The 17994-nt window shown below is 42.5% G+C and overlaps 1 protein-coding gene across 1 annotated transcript in view; it reads right to left on the minus strand.

Annotated features, from left to right (window-relative positions):
• The window catches only part of LOC126298331 (dynein axonemal heavy chain 7-like), a 1150327-nt gene that overhangs the window by 767136 nt on the left and 365197 nt on the right, over window positions 1-17994 (minus strand). The gene's annotated exons all lie outside the window — the stretch shown is intronic.

Genomic DNA, 17994 nt, shown 5'->3' on the forward strand with positions numbered 1-17994 from the left:
AATAGGAAAGCCTTGAACCCCTTCCACTAAATTTAGTTAGTATTACGATTCTTTTATAGGGAGTGCAGTGGAGCTGACGGTGAGATCATTAAGTATTTGGTTATATCATCGCTAGTCTCACTGAACTCTTCTGAATTCTACAAGTCATGTGTGGTCTGGCGTCACCTTACCAGCAACAGGTCCCAGGTTCAAACTAGTTAATTCCCTAAAAAATACGCTCAGAGCGTCGTTGCGCGAAAGTGGTAGGGAGACACGATATAGAACAAACAGACACCACCATGAATGTTTGGAAACCTTTCTGTTCGAGCTCTGATTTCTCGTATTTTATTTTGATGATCATTCCTACCTATGTAGGTTGGGCTCAACAAAATATTTTCGCATTCGGAAGAGAAAGTTGGTAACTGAAACTTCGTAAAAAGATCTCGCCGCGACGAAAAACGTCTTTGCTGGAATGACTTCCATCCCAATTCGCGTATTATATCTGCCACACTCTGTCCCCTATTACGTGATAATACAAAACGAGCTGCCATTTTTTGCACCCTTTCGATGTCCTCCATCAATCCCACCTGGTAAGGATCCCACACCGCACAGCAATATTCTAACAGAGGACGAACGAGTGTAGCGTAAGCTGTCTCTTTAGTGGACTTGTTGCATCTTCTAAGTGTCCTGCCAATGAAACGCAACCTTTGGGTCGCCTTCCCCACAATCTATGTGGTCTTTCCAACAGAAGTTGTTCGTAATTTTAACACCCAGGTTGAATTGACAGCCTTGAGAATTGTACTATTTATCGAGTAATCGAATTGCAACGGATTTCTTTTGGAACTCATGTGGATCACCTCACACTTTTCGTTATTTTGCGTCAACTGCCACCTGACACACCATACAGCAATCTTTTCTAAATCGCTTTGCAACTGATACTGGTCTTCGGATGACCTTACTAGACGGTAAATTACAGCATCATCTGCGAACAACCTAAGAGAACTGCTCAGATTGTCACCCAGGTCATTTATATAGATCAGGAACAGCAGAGGTCCCAGGACCCTTCCCTTGGGAACACCTGATATCACTTCAGTTTTGCTCGATGATTTGCCGTCTATTACTACGAACTGCGACCTTCCTGACAGGAAATCACGAATACAGTCGCACAAGTGAGACGATACCCCATAGGCCCACAGCTTGATTAGAAGTCGCTTGTGAGGAACAGTGTCAAACGCTTTCCGGAAATCTAGAAATACGGAATCAACTTTAGATCCTCTGTCGATAGAGGCCATTACTTCATGCGAATAAGGAGCTAGCTGCGTTGCACAAGAGCGATGTTTTATGAAACCATGCTGATTATGTATCAATAGATCGTTTCCTTCGCGGTGATTCATAATGTTTGAATACAGTATATGCTCCAAAACCCTACTGCAAACCGACGTCAATGATATACGTCTGTAGTTAGATGGATTACTCCTACTACCCTTCTTAAACACTGGTGCGACCTGCGCAATTTTCCAATCTGTAGGTACAGATCTATCGGTGAGCGAGTGGTTGTATATGAGTGCTAAGTAGAGAGCTATTGTATCAGCCTAATCTGAAAGGAACCTAATCGGTATACAATCTGGACCTGAAGAGTTGTCTGTATCAAGCGATTTGAGTTGCTTCGTAACCCCTAAGGTATCTACTTCTAAGAAACTCATGCTAGCAGCTGTTCGTGTTTCAAATTCTGGAATAATCCATTCGTCTTCCCTGGTGAAGGAATTTCGGAAAAGTGCGTTCAATAACTCCGCTTTAGCGGCACAGTCGTCGGTAACAGTACCATCGGCACTGCGCAGCGAAGGTATTGACTGCGTCTTGCCGCTTGTGTACTTTACATACGACCAGAATTTCTTCGGATTTTCTACGAAATTTCGAGACAATGTTTCGTTGTGGAACCTATTAAAGGCATGTCGCATTGAAGTCCGTGCCAAATTTCGCGCGTCTGTAAATTTTAGCCAATCTTCGGGATTTCGCGTTCTTCTGAACTTCGCATGCTTTTTCCGTTGCCTCTGCAACAGCGTTCGGACCAGTTTTGTGTACCAGGGGGGGATCCGTTCCATCTCTTACCAATTTATGAGGTATGAATCTCTCAATTGCTGTTGCTACTATATCTTTGAATTTGAGCCACATCTCGTCTACATTTGCATAGTCAGTTCGGAAGGAATGGAGATTGTCTCTTAGGAAGGCTTCTAGTGACACTTTATCGGTTTTTTTAAATAAAATTATTTTGCGCTTGTTTCTGTAGGATTTGGAAGAAACGGTATTGAGCCTAGCTACAACGACCTTGTGATCACTAATCCCTGTATCAGTCATGATGCTCTCTATCAGCTCTGAATTGTTTGTGGCTAAGAGGTCAAGTATGTTTTTGCAACCATTTACAATTCGCGTGGGTTCGTGGACTAACTGCTAGAAATTATTTTCGGAGAAAGCATTTAGGACAATCTCGGAAGATGTTTTCTGCCTACCAGCGGTTATGAAGAAGTATTTTTGCCAACATATCGAGGGAAGGTTGAAGTCCCCACCAACTATTGCCGTATGAGTGGGGTATTTATTTGTTACGAGACTCAGATTTTCTCCTTGCAAGATTAAAAACAGTAACAGCATCCGACATTATTGCCAATCTCTGAGACCTACAAGAAGACGGATGCTATTAGCAGGCATATACTAAGAAACCAAACAGGATTAATTAAGTTTTGTCTCAATTTTTATCGCTTAGCTATACAACAAAAGCAACTGCTAATTAATATTGACATTAAATGAGCTGCAAATCTGAATGAATAGTAACTGTGAACTATTGTGCCAGAAAAACTGTAAACCCAAATTGCAATTCGCTTTACAAATTACGATCGCGAAGCTGAACAGAGGGCCGTTTATGCAATTTCACGAGGGTTATGTGGGGTTCACATGGAAATCCCAAAGACGCTGCATGAAGCAGTAAAAAACCATGGTAGCACTTGCTGAAATTGATGTGGATACCAAACCACAGAAAAGGAAAGCAATATTAGATATATATGTCAAATGTTTTAGATGTGGTCATACAGATTACATGAAGCATAATTTCTCGGAACAACAGTGACACGCAAATAAATGTTTTGGGCGTTATGAACGGAATATTATGAACAAAAAGTTGCAGAGAGAGGAAAAGTGGTAACAAGGTAGACCCATTATTTAATCTTTAAATGGGGAAGGTCTGCTGTGTCCACTGTACAACGCTGCCAGTAAGCCTTAGCACAGGTTGCCTCAGTGTGGAATCGGTAGCAGACTTTTTCCTGACGGTTTACATGAAAGGGAAGTTGTGCAAATATTTATTAGATACTGGTGCTCAAGTATCTGTAGCAAGTAGGAATATACTTAGTAAAGTAGAACTGAATCCACTAAAATGGATTTTAAGCCGAGTAGGTAGACCTCATTTTGACTGACTTGGGTCAGCAGTGTTAGGATTCTGAGAGGGGGAACTAACTTCTGGGTTAATGTAGAGGTTCTCCGTGTGGCTGCTAGTGTCTAGGAAGTTATACAAAGTTTAGATTTCGTGATTGCGAAGTATGCTGAAGTTGAAGTTGACCAGCATAACGTGCATTACTGGAACGTAGACACGAAGTTCTTGATGCAGTAACACTTGGTATAGATGATACTTATGACGATGCAGTGTTGTGGGAATACTATCTACTGACATACCGGAAACGCGGTGTAATTGCCGGGCGCTGATCCGTGTATTGTGCTGCATTGTCGCTGGTACAGGTAGATTCATTAGCTTCTGTAATACGTTTGACTCGTTTCCTTCTGCCGGTCTGTACTCTGCCATTAGACACAAAGGCGTTCACAACCTTGTAGATGAAAGAACGAGAGCGAGTTTTCTGTGCAAAACGCTCGACATACAAGGCAACAGCTACCTCAACATTTCTCCTACATTCTCCGTTAATCAGGATCGTTTCAACTTTTTCTTCTGTGGTTGCAACATTCATCGTCCACTTGCACGTCTGTTCTCCAAATGATAGGTAGTTGTGCAGGCAATAAACACTGTGCAAGTATTGTAATGTTTAAACCCGCTCTCTGTTCTACGTTTGCACGATACGTGGGCTCTGGTCGCTGTGTACTACCTGTTATGATACGTCATAGTTCTCTACATGGTCATGGTGGCGCATAGACTAGTCTCCCTTTCGATGTCGGAGGAATACAACTTTGCGAATGGGGTTTCCATTGTGGTCAATTTCGACTGTGTACCCATTTCTATTCCTGTGATTACAGCGCCATCTGTGGCGAAACGAAGGAAATGCTTCAGACAAAACGTACGTAGATTTTTCCATAAAATCGTAGTCTGCAATAAAAAAAAGGGGTTTCCCATTGAAGATTTCAAAGCTGGTCCACGCACTAGGGGCAAAGAAATCGGAATTATAACTTTTTTGATCCGATGTGTAGTTTTCGAGATATGTCAATGTCTTCACTTAAAACGAACACCCTGTATAACTAATGGTACAAAATACTATGGTTCTGCATGTAAGGTGCGAACAGTACATCACACTATGTATAGCAAAAAACATTGTTATTAAAGACGTCAGAGTGTTGTAACATCTACGAATGTATTTCGATTTATGTCAGTTGATTCCAGATTTTAATGAAAGTATAAGTGCTGGTTGATGATAAAGTGCAGCTACTTACAGAGGTCTAGTGTGGGATGTAATTATCGTATTGCACCGAAATTTGGTAGATATTCTAATACGTTAATGTGGAACCGATTTTCACTGAAAAAAATTATTTCTAATATTGGCCACCAGGCTTAAATCCGGCGCTGTGAATGCAAGAAAGACATATAGAAATATTTCCAAATGTAATAGTTTAGGAACAGGACGTGAGCAGAAAAAGTGAAACAAGTGAGGAGGCATAATATCGATCTTATTATAAATTGTCGATTACTCAGTTTGTTCAATATGAGTACAAGAGACGTCATCGAGATGCTGCGTCTACAAAACAATGTGATAAACAGTTGCTTGCTAGTAATTTTAGTGGAATAGCAGTAACATGTTCATGTATGCTGCCTTTAGTTTAGGTAGAGATTGAATGTGTCCATTGTAAATGCGTTCTTTGAGACATCCCCAGAGCCAGAAATCATTTGATTCAAATCAGGTGATTTTGCAGGCCATGCATCTGGACGACCACTAAGTTTAACACGTTCGTGGAAGGTTGCATTAAGCAGTTGCTTCACTGGCGAGCAGAGGTGATGCCCCATTACATGTAAACATGGGTTTCCACACAGTTGCTGTACGGTACAAGGAGGTCTCGATAACGTCGAAGAAGTCACGGTACACCTGTTAGTCTCTCTGGGTATATTTTCTTCAAAGAAGAAAACACCGAGAATAATGATGCTTGTGAATCCACACCCACAGTCGCATACAGGGAGTGCAGTGGCTCTTTGTGCTCAACATGCGGTTTAATAGCACCCAAAACTCAGCACTTTTATATACTCACCGCACTATGTAGTGTAAACTGTGCCTGGTCACTCTACAGACTCTTGCGCTGCCACATATTACATTTGATCTATGCCAGAAGCTAAAGGGCAAATATAGAATGTTCCAGCGTACAATGAGGTTTCAAGTGTTGAATGTGTACGGGTGCCAGTGTAAAATATACCAGAAAGCCTACCATATAGTTGATAATGGGACGGTCAATTCTCGTGATACTGCACAAGCACTAGCACTGCCGGGGGCATGTGCTGCATGGCCAGTTTCCGCCACAGAAAACTCATAAATATCTTCCACTGGGATAGGACGCGCCGGCCCGTGTGGCCGAGCAGTTCTAGGCGCTTCAGTCCGGAACCATGCGACTGCTACGGCCGCAGGTTCGAATCCTGCCTCAGGCATGGATGTGTGTGATGTCCTTAGGTTAGTTAGGTTTAAGTACTTCTAAGTTCTAGGGGGCTGATGACCTCAGATGTTCTCATAGTGCTCAGAGCCATTTGAACCATTTTTTGGGATAGCTCACCACCGTTTTAGAATTTCATTATCATCTTCTTAAAACCATTTAATGACATCGGGCCTGTCCTTAGACTTTTCAGTCGGCGGCTATCTCAGTGCACCATCGTAATTTCTGACACTTGCACCTACACAGAAGAACCAAAGAAACTAGTACACCTGCCTAATATCGTGTAGGACCCACGATGTGGCACTGAGTCCGCAGCTCGTGGTCGTGCGGTAGCATTCTCGCTTCCCGCGCCCGGGTTCCCTGGTTCGATTCCCGGCGGGGTCAGGGATTTTCTCTGCCTCGTGATGACTGGGTGTTGTGTGCTTTCCTTAGGTTAGTTAGGTTTAAGTAGTTCTAACTTCTAGGGGACTGATGACCATAGCTGTTAAGTCCCATAGTGCTCAGAGCCTTTTGAACCATTTCAGTATGTCTTTATGTCTTCAATGTGATACAATTTTTTAGCTGCAGTAAACATACGTTACGTTATGCTTTAAGGAAGGAAGAGCAGCCATAATACACGTTGAAAGTATCAATACTGAAAGTCTAGTAGATGAAGTAAATAAATTAAGAAATCGGTGGGATACTATTCACTCAGAATGTTGCAAGACAGTAGAAAATATTGGATAATCAATTGAATTCAATGTAATGAATCGTGACACAGAGAATCTAAAGGGTAAAAGAAAATTATTTGTAGATGAATCGGCAGAAGAAGATTGAAACCTGAGTCCAGAGGACAGTTTTAAACTAAATATTCTCAATGTCACTCTAAATACAGGTGCTATAACTATCCTGCCATAGACAACAGGATCAACACATTTAGGCTATTATGAAATTATATAAGCCTAGACGATTCTACACAATCAGAGTGCATAAAACATATGATATCTTTCTACAACATAGAAGTTAATAAGCAGCTTTTGAAAGAAGAAATTTATAGTTAAAACAAATCGTGCTACTAATTGTGGGTCTGAGCCACATGCGCCTGTGCACCTCCTCGATGCTACTCATAAGTAGAATTTTATTAACAAAGACTATTTCCAAATGCAATGGTAGCCTTATGGAATTTCACCACTTTTCCTGTTACTGTTACCGAAGCAGAGCAGTCATTCAGTTTTCCTGCAAGGGTTGAGAACAAATTGTTTGACAACTACAATGGAGCAAGAGCGGCTTGTTGGATTAGCTATGATCACAGAGTCAGTGTTAGCACACATATTAGATTATACCATGATTTGAAAGATTAACATCTAAACAACCTAAAAACAACGTATAATTTGTAAAACATTGAATTTATGTGAACCAGTGACATTAAACGTTTCTTAAAAATGTGTTGTTTAATTTAATGGCATTAAAATTTTCTGAATTAATCTAAAAAACTAAAGTTTAAAATAAAATATTTAGGGTAGGGGCCTAAGAACGCTTACCTGTGAGTCACCTGTCTACAAGAAACCTTGTAGAGTTCCACAGCATTTGAAAACTGTCAACGAAAGGTTCAGAGATCAAAAACTTCAGGATGTCACCATAGAAGACAGAAAGAGCCCCTAGTATGCACCCATTGTCATTGTACCAAATAAATCATCAGACGGATGTAAACCATATGACTTTGTTGAGACTACTGTTATTTAAACCAGAAAGCGGTCACAGGTGTCTTGTCTGTGCCTAATATAACAGAGAACTTAGACTATTTATAATAGTGTCGTTATTTTTCAGCCATGGAACTATGAAGAGGGTAACATCAATTAGAGGTAGTATCTGAAGATTGTATAAAAACAGTATTCTCTACTCCATCAGATAATTGTCAGTACCGTTGCATGATTTTGGACTGAAAAACCCACCAGAAACTTTCCACCGCCTGCTAGATGATGTATTGCCAAAATTAAAATCAAAACAATGCACGATCTATGTAAATGATATGACTGTGTTCTCCAAGGATATCCAGGAGCGTATAATGCATGTACGTGAAGTTTTTGACAGTTCACGTGCTGCAGGATTGACAATCAGACTGTAAGTATGCGATTTCGTTTTGCAACATGTCCATTATTTGGTCCATAGTATCAGCCAGAAAAGTGTTACGCCGATCCACGACTTGTTGATGCCTGCAAAAATTTTATGACAGCCATGACACAAAAGGAACTGCAGTCATATTGAGGCCCAGGGAGCTCTATAAAAAATTTGTTCCAAAATTTGCTGAAACTGTAAGACTACTCAGCCAATTATTGAAGACCTGGATAAAATTTTAATGATATCGACATTGTGAAACATTTGTAAAACTAAAAGATTTATTGACCTCTAGTCCAGTTCTCAGTTTTCCAGGTTACCAAAAACAGTTTGCACTGTTGTGAGATGCTAGCAACTTTGCCTTAAGGTGCTTTTTAAGCCAACAAGTAGAAAGACAGTCCATATAATAATATATGCATCAAGACAACTGAGTACAGAAAAAAATGTTATTCAACTACCGAGAAAGATATGTCCATACTAGTATATGGAACAACTTATTTCCACTATTATTTGTACAGACGACCCTTCAAAGTAATAACTGACCATGCAGCACTGAAATGGTTACAAGGATTTAAAGATCCAATGAGTCGGTTCACCAGATCGACATTGTGACTGAATGAAGACGATTCTCAAATAGAACATCTACTGCGTAAATCACATTGGAATAGTGAAATTATCAGTCGATAATTTATGCTATGGAATGAATCCAGAGCAAACAGAGGGGAATGGAAACAAGTACAAAGCACTGATGCAGATTCCACTGGCTCGCCACGCAGCCACAGTTCAACATAGTAGGCAGAGTGCTGTACAGAGAGATAAGATGTGGGCTACCCATAGCGGTACCAGTGAAATTAGAAAATGAGGTGTTGAGGCAGACTCATTAATCAATTTTAGGTGGACACAGTGGCCCCAGAACCACAGGACACAGCGTCGCTCTAAGTGACTGGCAGATGACACGGAAACAAGATGTCGATCATCATGTGCAAAATCGTGGCCCATGCACTCAAAGAGTGGAACTCTGTCATTCAGTCATCAAATGATTACATTGCAAAGGTTATCAGAGGCAGATAAACCATTTTACATGACTGGCATGGATGTACTCAGACCAATTGTTCAAATACCAGCAGGAAGCAGTTACTTGTTAAGGATGATTGAACATTTTTCACGTTTTGGTAGCAATAGCTAATCAGCAGGCAGAAACAGTGATACAAGTGATATTTAACCAATGTGTACTAAAGAATGGAACAGATGAGACAGTGATAAAGGACCAAAAAACGAATTTTGTGTACGATTTAATGCAGCAGTTGTGCAAATTATTACACATGATACATTGGACCATTAAATTATACCCACATGCAAACAGACATGTTGAGAGAGTCCTTAGTACACGAGCAAAAATATTGAGTTGCAGTGTTCCCGTCATCAACATGAAGCTTCCTGGCAGATTAAAACTGTGTGCTACACCAGGACTCGAACTCAGGACCTTTGTCTTTCGTGGGCAAGTGCTCTACACGACCTAGAACCCAGCCTCACAGCTTTACTTCTGCCAGTACGCGGTCTATACAGTTTAGAACTGCCAGGAAGTTCCATATCAGCGCACACTCCGCTGAAAAGTGAAAATTTCATTCCTTTCATCAAAATGATTTTGACGTCTTACACCTACGTATAGTCACAGCACATAATTAAAAAATATCTGAATGTACAGGGTTATCCCCGAATGAGTTTTTTTTTTTTTTTTTTTTTTTTTTTTTTTGTTAGAAGGTGCTCCTTTTGAGCAATGTAAAGACCCCTCCACGAAAAGATATTACGTAAGTAAAAAAATTCTTCGTAAAAGTTAAAATATAATGATGATCGCAAAATCCTTGGAATGACAGAAAAGTACCCATAATAAAAAACAGTATTACACAAATATCAAATCGAACAATCGGTGATACTAACCAACACTATGTACCAACGGAGAAGACTAATAAATTTCTTACATTTCACCAAGGACATTGTCAAGTAACACAAATGATGTCAAGTGTTAGTCAACCTTTTAATGGGCCCCGTTGGTGCTGCCTCCATTCGCGGTAGCATCCTCGTAAAGGGGGAGATGACGTCAACGAGAAAAGGAAAGAAGAGAAATCTAGGCAAGAAAAGTAGAACTCCCCAACCGTTATTCTGCCACATTCCTATGCACTTAGGCTAACAGGAGTATTCCAAGATAACTGGGGGTGTAATGTGTTTACGAATTTTAAGTGTCTCTGTATTATATGTGTGTATATATGTAGTGGTAATGTTAACATTTAGGAAGTACTGAAATATAGAGGGTGTTATTTTTATGAAAGCGGCTCTTGTGTGAGCAAAAAGGAATGATCTTGCTTATGTAAAAGACTGAAGAATCTTTGCGCTAAAGCTATGTTTGCAATGTTGTTAATGATGGTAGTAGAACCTTAGCACTTGGGCTGGCAGGAAAACACTGATATGTTAATTATTTTGTAAAGAGCTCACTTTTAATTGAAGTAGTTGTTTATTCTGAGCAGACATAACAGCAAGAAGGTCGGCATTGTGTACATGTGTCTAATGTGTGCACAGTGGCCACAGGAATTTAGCTTTAAGGGAAACGACTTTTTGCTAACTCAGTTAACTTCAATAAGACGAAGTGTAATAATGGCCAGGAAGTCCCACGCACTGCTCTCTACGCAGGAGTTTCTGCATTGCCAACCTGGGTGGATCTCCATCTCCCTGCACAACTGGTATACACTGTCCTCAGGTCATGTGCGTTCATCTTGTTTCATTCTTAGAAATCTGCTATAAAATGTAAAATGTCCTCTAGAGATGGACAGAGACAAAACCAAATTCTTCTGAAAAGTAGGTCTGTACTGTTTACAATCTGTAGAAAACCCAGCAGTTGTTATTTCTACATGTTATGAACAAGGACGTTACAGTGTCACACGGTACATAGAGCTACAGGGTTAAGGGATATTGATGAGTGGCACCAGATACCGCTACCATTGGAAATACCGTCTTATATATCACCCACACATTAATTTACCTAACCGACCTGCTCTTACTTGAATAACACTGTAGACCCAACTCCGCTCGACTCCCTGCATCAAATTTAAAGTGTGTAAAATGGTCGCATATCAAGGGAGCATCTTATAGACCACGTAAAAACGTGCCATTCCGAACACAAACATCAACTCAAAACTATAGGAACCTCAACCTCAGCTGCCTGTATGACTCTAAGTGAAAGAGATATTGATTACTAACAGTTGAAGCCGAGAGCAGCACAGAATCAATTCCTGCCGACTTTCAACAACAGGTTCAAACCATTAATAACAGCATCAACGAGAAACAGTCTGGGAAAGAATAGAATCAATAGTGAACAAAATATCTATGTGTGAGACAAGTGCTAGTGAATTCGAAAAATAAGTTTACACAATGTAAAGGACCAAGTGTCACAATGAGTGAAGTAGGAAACACAAAGTGTAAACACTTGTAAATAAAACAGTGCTCATGCTACAGTTAGTTTTCAACAGAAATCCAGAGACCAGATTTTTCTTAGGGGGAAGCGCACTGTAACAGACTGGATTGTGACAGGGTTTGGACCAAAGAACAGCACACCAGGAAATGGACATAGACAGCTGCCAGTTACCTGTGTGCATGCTTAGCTCCCCAATAGAATTCACCTTTCCGTAACGTCAGACTTCCATGTGTCAGAGCTCTGAGGCTAGCCTCCGGGAAGCCACTCCAACTTGATTGACTTCTGCATGATGACAGCTACTTCAACCATTGTTTCCATTCCAGAATATTTCCGTGGTAACACAGAAACGCTGCGCTTCTATGAAGTCAGTCCCGAGCAGCTACCGTTAAACATCTCCCCATACCGGCTATCGTGTGTGGAACAGCTGGGTAGCAATGTGACGTCCAGCCTGTGTTGTTCACCGCTGTATTCATCACATGGATACATTTCCCGTCGCTGGGCTTCAAACCTCTGTGTGCCGCGTCAGCATCCTGGTGAATGGGCTGCAGCATTCAAGGGACCTTCAAGGGTCCATCTATCCCCACTCCTGCCCAGGTATCGACGAAGGTCTTCCATTCCCCCCACAACTGGGCATGCTGCAGTCTGAAGTTTTCAAATGGAGTAGCTAGCTACACCTGGGTGGTAGGACATGGGCCAGGAAATGTAAGCCTTCCCTTGTGGTGTAGCTGCAGTACAGGCACAGGCTCAGTGCTACCACCACCGACACTGAACTGGAGAAACTGTGACGTTTACTAGCCTCGCTCATCGTCGCCACTAGCAACTTCAGAGGCAATGATTCCAAACGATTAAGAATAAGAAGAACTGGGATCGTCAGATGGTTGTCCACCAAGGAGATTTATACATAATTATAGTACCAAGAGAGGGCGTTAGAAAATTCTTCTCCCATACCAGATCGTCTGCTTATCGAAAAATTGCCCTATTTCATTACGTACAGTTTTATCAATTTACCAGATTATATGAAACAGGAAGAATATACGCATCAGTTTAAAACTGAAAACTGGAGAAAATTTCTTATGGGCCACAATATCGGCAAATGAATTCCTTGATATACTGAAGCGCCAAAGAAACTGGTACAGGCATAGATATGTAAACGGACAGAATACGGCGCTGTGGTCAGCAACGCCTATATAAGACGACAATTGTTTGGCGCAGTTGTTAGCTCGGTTACTGCAGTTAGAAAGGCAGCTTAACAAAATTTAAGTTACCAGAATGAGATTCTCACTCTGCAGCGGAGTGTGCGCTGATATGAAATTTCCTGGCAGATTAAAACTGTGTGCCCGACCGAGACTCGAACTCGGGACCTTTGCCTTTCGCGGGCAAGTGCTCTACCATCTGAGCTACCGAAGCACGACTCACGCCCGGTACTCACAGCTTTACTTCTGCCAGTATCCGTCTCCTACCTTCCAAACATTACAGAAGCTCTCCTGCGAACCTTGCAGAACTAGCACTCCTGAAAGAAAGGATATTGCGGAGACATGGCTTAGCCACAGCCTGGGGGATGTTTCCAGAATGAGATTCTCACTCTGCAGCGGAGTGTGCGCTGATATGAAACTTCCTGGCAGATTAAAACTGTGTGCCCGACCGAGACTCGAACTCGGGACCTTTGCCTTTCGCGGGCAAGTGCTCTACCATCTGAGCTACCGAAGCACGACTCACGCCCGGTACTCACAGCTTTACTTCTGCCAGTATCCGTCTCCTACCTTCCAAACTTTACAGAAGCTCTCCTGCGCACCTTGCAGAACTAGCACTCCTGAAAGAAAGGATATTGCGGAGACATGGCTTAGCCACAGCCTGGGGGATGTTTCCAGAATGAGATTCTCACTCTGCAGCGGAGTGTGCGCTGATATGAAACTTCCTGGCAGATTAAAACTGTGTGCAATATCCTTTCTTTCAGGAGTGCTAGTTCTGCAAGGTTCGCATGAGAGCTTCTGTAAAGTTTGGAAGGTAGGAGACGGATACTGGCAGAAGTAAAGCTGTGAGTACCGGACCTGAGTCGTGCTTCGGTAGCTCAGATGGTAGAGCACTTGCCCGCGAAAGGCAAAGGTCCCGAGTTCGAGTCTCGGTCGGGCACACAGTTTTAATCTGCCAGGAAGTTTCATATCAGCGCACACTCCGCTGCAGAGTGAGAATCTCATTCTGGAAACATCCCCCAGGCTGTGGCTAAGCCATGTCTCCGCAATATCCTTTCTTTCAGGAGTGCTAGTTCTGCAAGGTTCGCAGGAGAGCTTCTGTAAAGTTTGGAAGGTAGGAGACGGATACTGGCAGAAGTAAAGCTGTGAGTACCGGCCGTGAGTCGTGCTTCGGTAGCTCAGATGGTAGAGCACTTGCCCGCGAAAGGCAAAGGTCCCGAGTTCGAGTCTCGGTCGGGCACACAGTTTTAATCTGCCAGGAAGTTTCATATCAGCGCACACTCCGCTGCAGAGTGAGAATCTCATTCTGGAAACATCCCCCAGGCTGTGGCTAAGCCATGTCTCAGCAATATCCTTTCTTTCAGGAGTGCTAGTTCTGCAAGGTTCGCAGGAGAGCTTCTGTAAAGTTTGGAAGGTAGGAGACGGATACTGGCAGAAGTAAAGCTGTGAGTACCTGGCGTGAGTCGTGCTTCGGTAGCTCAGATGGTAGAGCACTTGCCCGCGAAAGGCAAAGGTCCCGAGTTCGAGTCTCGGTCGGGCACACAGTTTTAATCTGCCAGGAAGTTTCATATCAGCGCACACTCCGCTGCAGAGTGAGAATCTCATTCTGGAAACATCCCCCAGGCTGTGGCTAAGCCATGTCTCCGCAATATCCTTTCTTTCAGGAGTGCTAGTTCTGCAAGGTTCGCAGGAGAGCTTCTGTAAAGTTTGGAAGGTAGGAGACGGATACTGGCAGAAGTAAAGCTGTGAGTACCTGGCGTGAGTCGTGCTTCGGTAGCTCAGATGGTAGAGCACTTGCCCGCGAAAGGCAAAGGTCCCGAGTTCGAGTCTCGGTCGGGCACACAGTTTTAATCTGCCAGGAAGTTTCATATCAGCGCACACTCCGCTGCAGAGTGAGAATCTCATTCTGGAAACATCCCCCAGGCTGTGGCTAAGCCATGTCTCCGCAATATCCTTTCTTTCAGGAGTGCTAGTTCTGCAAGGTTCGCAGGAGAGCTTCTGTAAAGTTTGGAAGGTAGGAGACGGATACTGGCAGAAGTGAAGCTGTGAGTACCGGGCGTGAGTCGTGCTTCGGTAGCTCAGATGGTAGAGCACTTGCCCGCGAAAGGCAAAGGTCCCGAGTTCGAGTCTCGGTCGGGCACACAGTTTTAATCTGCCAGGAAGTTTCATATCAGCGCACACTCCGCTGCAGAGTGAGAATCTCATTCTGGAAACATCCCCCAGGCTGTGGCTAAGCCATGTCTCCGCAATATTCTATCTTTCAGGAGTGCTAGTTCTGCAAGGTTCGCAGGAGAGCTTCTGTAAAGTTTGGAAGGTAGGAGACGGATAGTGGCAGAAGTAAAGCTGTGAGTACCGGCCGTGAGTCGTGCTTCGGTACCTCAGATGGTAGAGCACTTGCCCGCGAAAGGCAAAGGTCCCGAGTTCGAGTCTCGGTCGGGCACACAGTTTTAATCTGCCAGGAAGTTTCATATCAGCGCACACTCCGCTGCAGAGTGAGAATCTCATTCTGGAAACATCCCCCAGGCTGTGGCTAAGCCATGTCTCCGCAATATCCTTTCTTTCAGGAGTGCTAGTTCTGCAAGGTTCGCAGGAGAGCTTCTGTAAAGTTTGGAAGGTAGGAGACGGATACTGGCAGAAGTAAAGCTGTGAGTACCGGCCGTGAGTCGTGCTTCGGTAGCTCAGATGGTAGAGCACTTGCCCGCGAAAGGCAAAGGTCCCGAGTTCGAGTATCGGTCGGGCACACAGTTTTAATCTGCCAGGAAGTTTCATATCAGCGCACACTCCGCTGCAGAATGAGAATCTCATTCTGGAAACATCCCCCAGGCTGTGGCTAAGCCATGTCTCCGCAATATCCTTTCTTTCAGGAGTGCTAGTTCTGCAAGGTTCGCAGGAGAGCTTCTGTAAAGTTTGGAAGGTAGGAGACGGATACTGGCAGAAGTAAAGCTGTGAGTACCGGGCGTGAGTCGTGCTTCGGTAGCTCAGATGGTAGAGCACTTGCCCGCGAAAGGCGAAGGTCCCGAGTTCGAGTCTCGGTCGGGCACACAGTTTTAATCTGCCAGGAAGTTTCAAAATTTAAGTTAGTTTGAACGTGGTGTTACAGTCGCCGAATGAGCGATGAGACACAGCATTTCCAAGGTAGCGATGAAATGGGGATGTATCCGTACGATCGTTTATCTAGTGTACCGTGAATATCAGGAATCTAGTAAAACATCAAATCTCCGACATTGCTGAGGCCGGAAATATATCCTGCAAAAACGAGACCAACGAAGACTGAAGAGAATCGTTCAACGTGACAGAAGTGTAACCTTTTGCAAATTGCTGCAGATATCAATTCTGGGCCATCAACAAGTGCCAGCGTGCGAACAGTTCAACGAAACATCAACGATATGGGCTTTCGCAGCCCAAGGCCAGCTCGTGTGACACAAAGCTTTATGCTTCACATAGGCCTGTCAACACCAACATTGGACTATTGATGACTGGAAACATGTTTCCTGGTCGGACGAGTCTCGTTTCAAATTGTATGGAGCAGATGGACGCGTACGGGTATGGAGAGAACCTAATGAATCCATGGACCATGCATGTCAACAGGGGACTGTTCAAGCTGGTGGAGAGAACCTAATGAATCCATGGACCATGCATGTCAACAGGGGACTGTTAAAGCTGGTGGAGGCTCTGTAATGGTGTGGGGCATATGCAGTTGGAGCGATATTGGATTCCTGGTACGTCTAGATACGGCCGTGACAGGTGACACGTACGTAAGCATCCTGTCTAGTCACCTCCACCCATTCATGTCCATTGTGCATTGAGACGGAGTTGGGCAATTCCAGCAGGACATTGCGACACCCCACACGTCCAGAATTGCTACAGAGTGGCTCCAGGAACACTCTTCTGAGTTTAAACACTTCCGCTGGCCACCAACCACCACAGCCATTAACATTATTGAGAATATATGGGATGCCTTGCAGCGAGTTGTTCAGAAGAGATCTCCACCCCCTAGCACTCTTACGGATTTATGGACAGCTCTGCAAGATTCATGGGGTCAGTTCCCTCCAGCACTACTTCAGACGTTAGCCGAAATCAGGCCACGTGGGGGCCGTACATGATATTAGTCAAGTGTTCCAGTTTCTTTGGCTCTTCAGTGTATATGGACTGTAACCTGGTTATGTAAAATCATTGTAATTTATATAATAATAATTAATTACAAACATGCAATTTAGAGTGTAGACTTAACGCAGACCAAAATTAGTATTAATCGCTAACTTTAAGTTCTATTTGACGTGTCCTCCCTCTCCATAAGATATCATGCAACGAAATACGAATATATGAAATAAACATCACTTACGAAAGACTGGTATTGACAAATGATGACAGTAAGACGGTAAAATTTGATTCTGCATCATTATTGTTATTCGTTACAAATTCTGTAGTAGCACTAATTCTGCTCCTTGCATATATTTATAGTTATTGAAATAAAATGACACAGCACCCTACTTATTATATGAAAGACAGTTTTATGCTCAAATGTGTGGTGTACAGGCATCTCTCAAGAAAAAATTATTTGTGGAACACTGTAAACATATCGGTCCTCTTGTGCCACCATCAGGTCTTAATTTGTGGCATTGAAATAAACGAGTATTTTGATTACTCACCATAGAGGAGTAACATTTTTAAGTGTTGCTGTCTGTTCATGTGTTTCTGTTTCACATAACTAAGTGGAATATAATCCAGAATGAGGGCAGAAAGCCACACTGACAGCCATACATAGTTAGTGTCCTTCATCCATGAGTATGCAGTACTAATGAAATCAGTTTTCAATATTTGGTGCACAAGGCAACATTAAAAAAGTATTTTGAACAGTATTAAATCGTGCTTCAGTTTTTATACACATATAAAACTCTATAATGGAGAAGCCATTGAGTATCAGACAACCTATATGTACCTTAAAACAATGAAACAAAGAATGTGGAACTAAATTAGAGTAGATGTAAATTTGGTTCTATTGTGAGGAGATCCTACAAGATGTAGAATGTACCAGAAAAACTAGAATATGCAATTAACAGTTACAAAGAAAAACAAATTTGCTTATGTACCTTCCACACATTTCAAGTGAAACGATTTTCATCGATGAGAAATAAGTCAAAAATATTTTAACATATTTTCTGTTGAGCTGTAATAAATAACCTGTTACAAAACATGTAAATATTTAGTTTTACTTTCTCTTTGAAGAAAACTCAGCTATTGCAGAGCATTAACAGCAAAAATATAGAATTTTGTTTAATAAAACAGTTATTATTACACCCACAAAATGTTTGTGGCATAATGTCACTGAGAAAGCAACAAAATTTAGCATACATGCAATAATTATAA

Source organism: Schistocerca gregaria, chromosome X (assembly GCF_023897955.1).
Source record: "Schistocerca gregaria isolate iqSchGreg1 chromosome X, iqSchGreg1.2, whole genome shotgun sequence".
Classification (NCBI taxonomy): domain Eukaryota; kingdom Metazoa; phylum Arthropoda; class Insecta; order Orthoptera; family Acrididae; genus Schistocerca; species Schistocerca gregaria.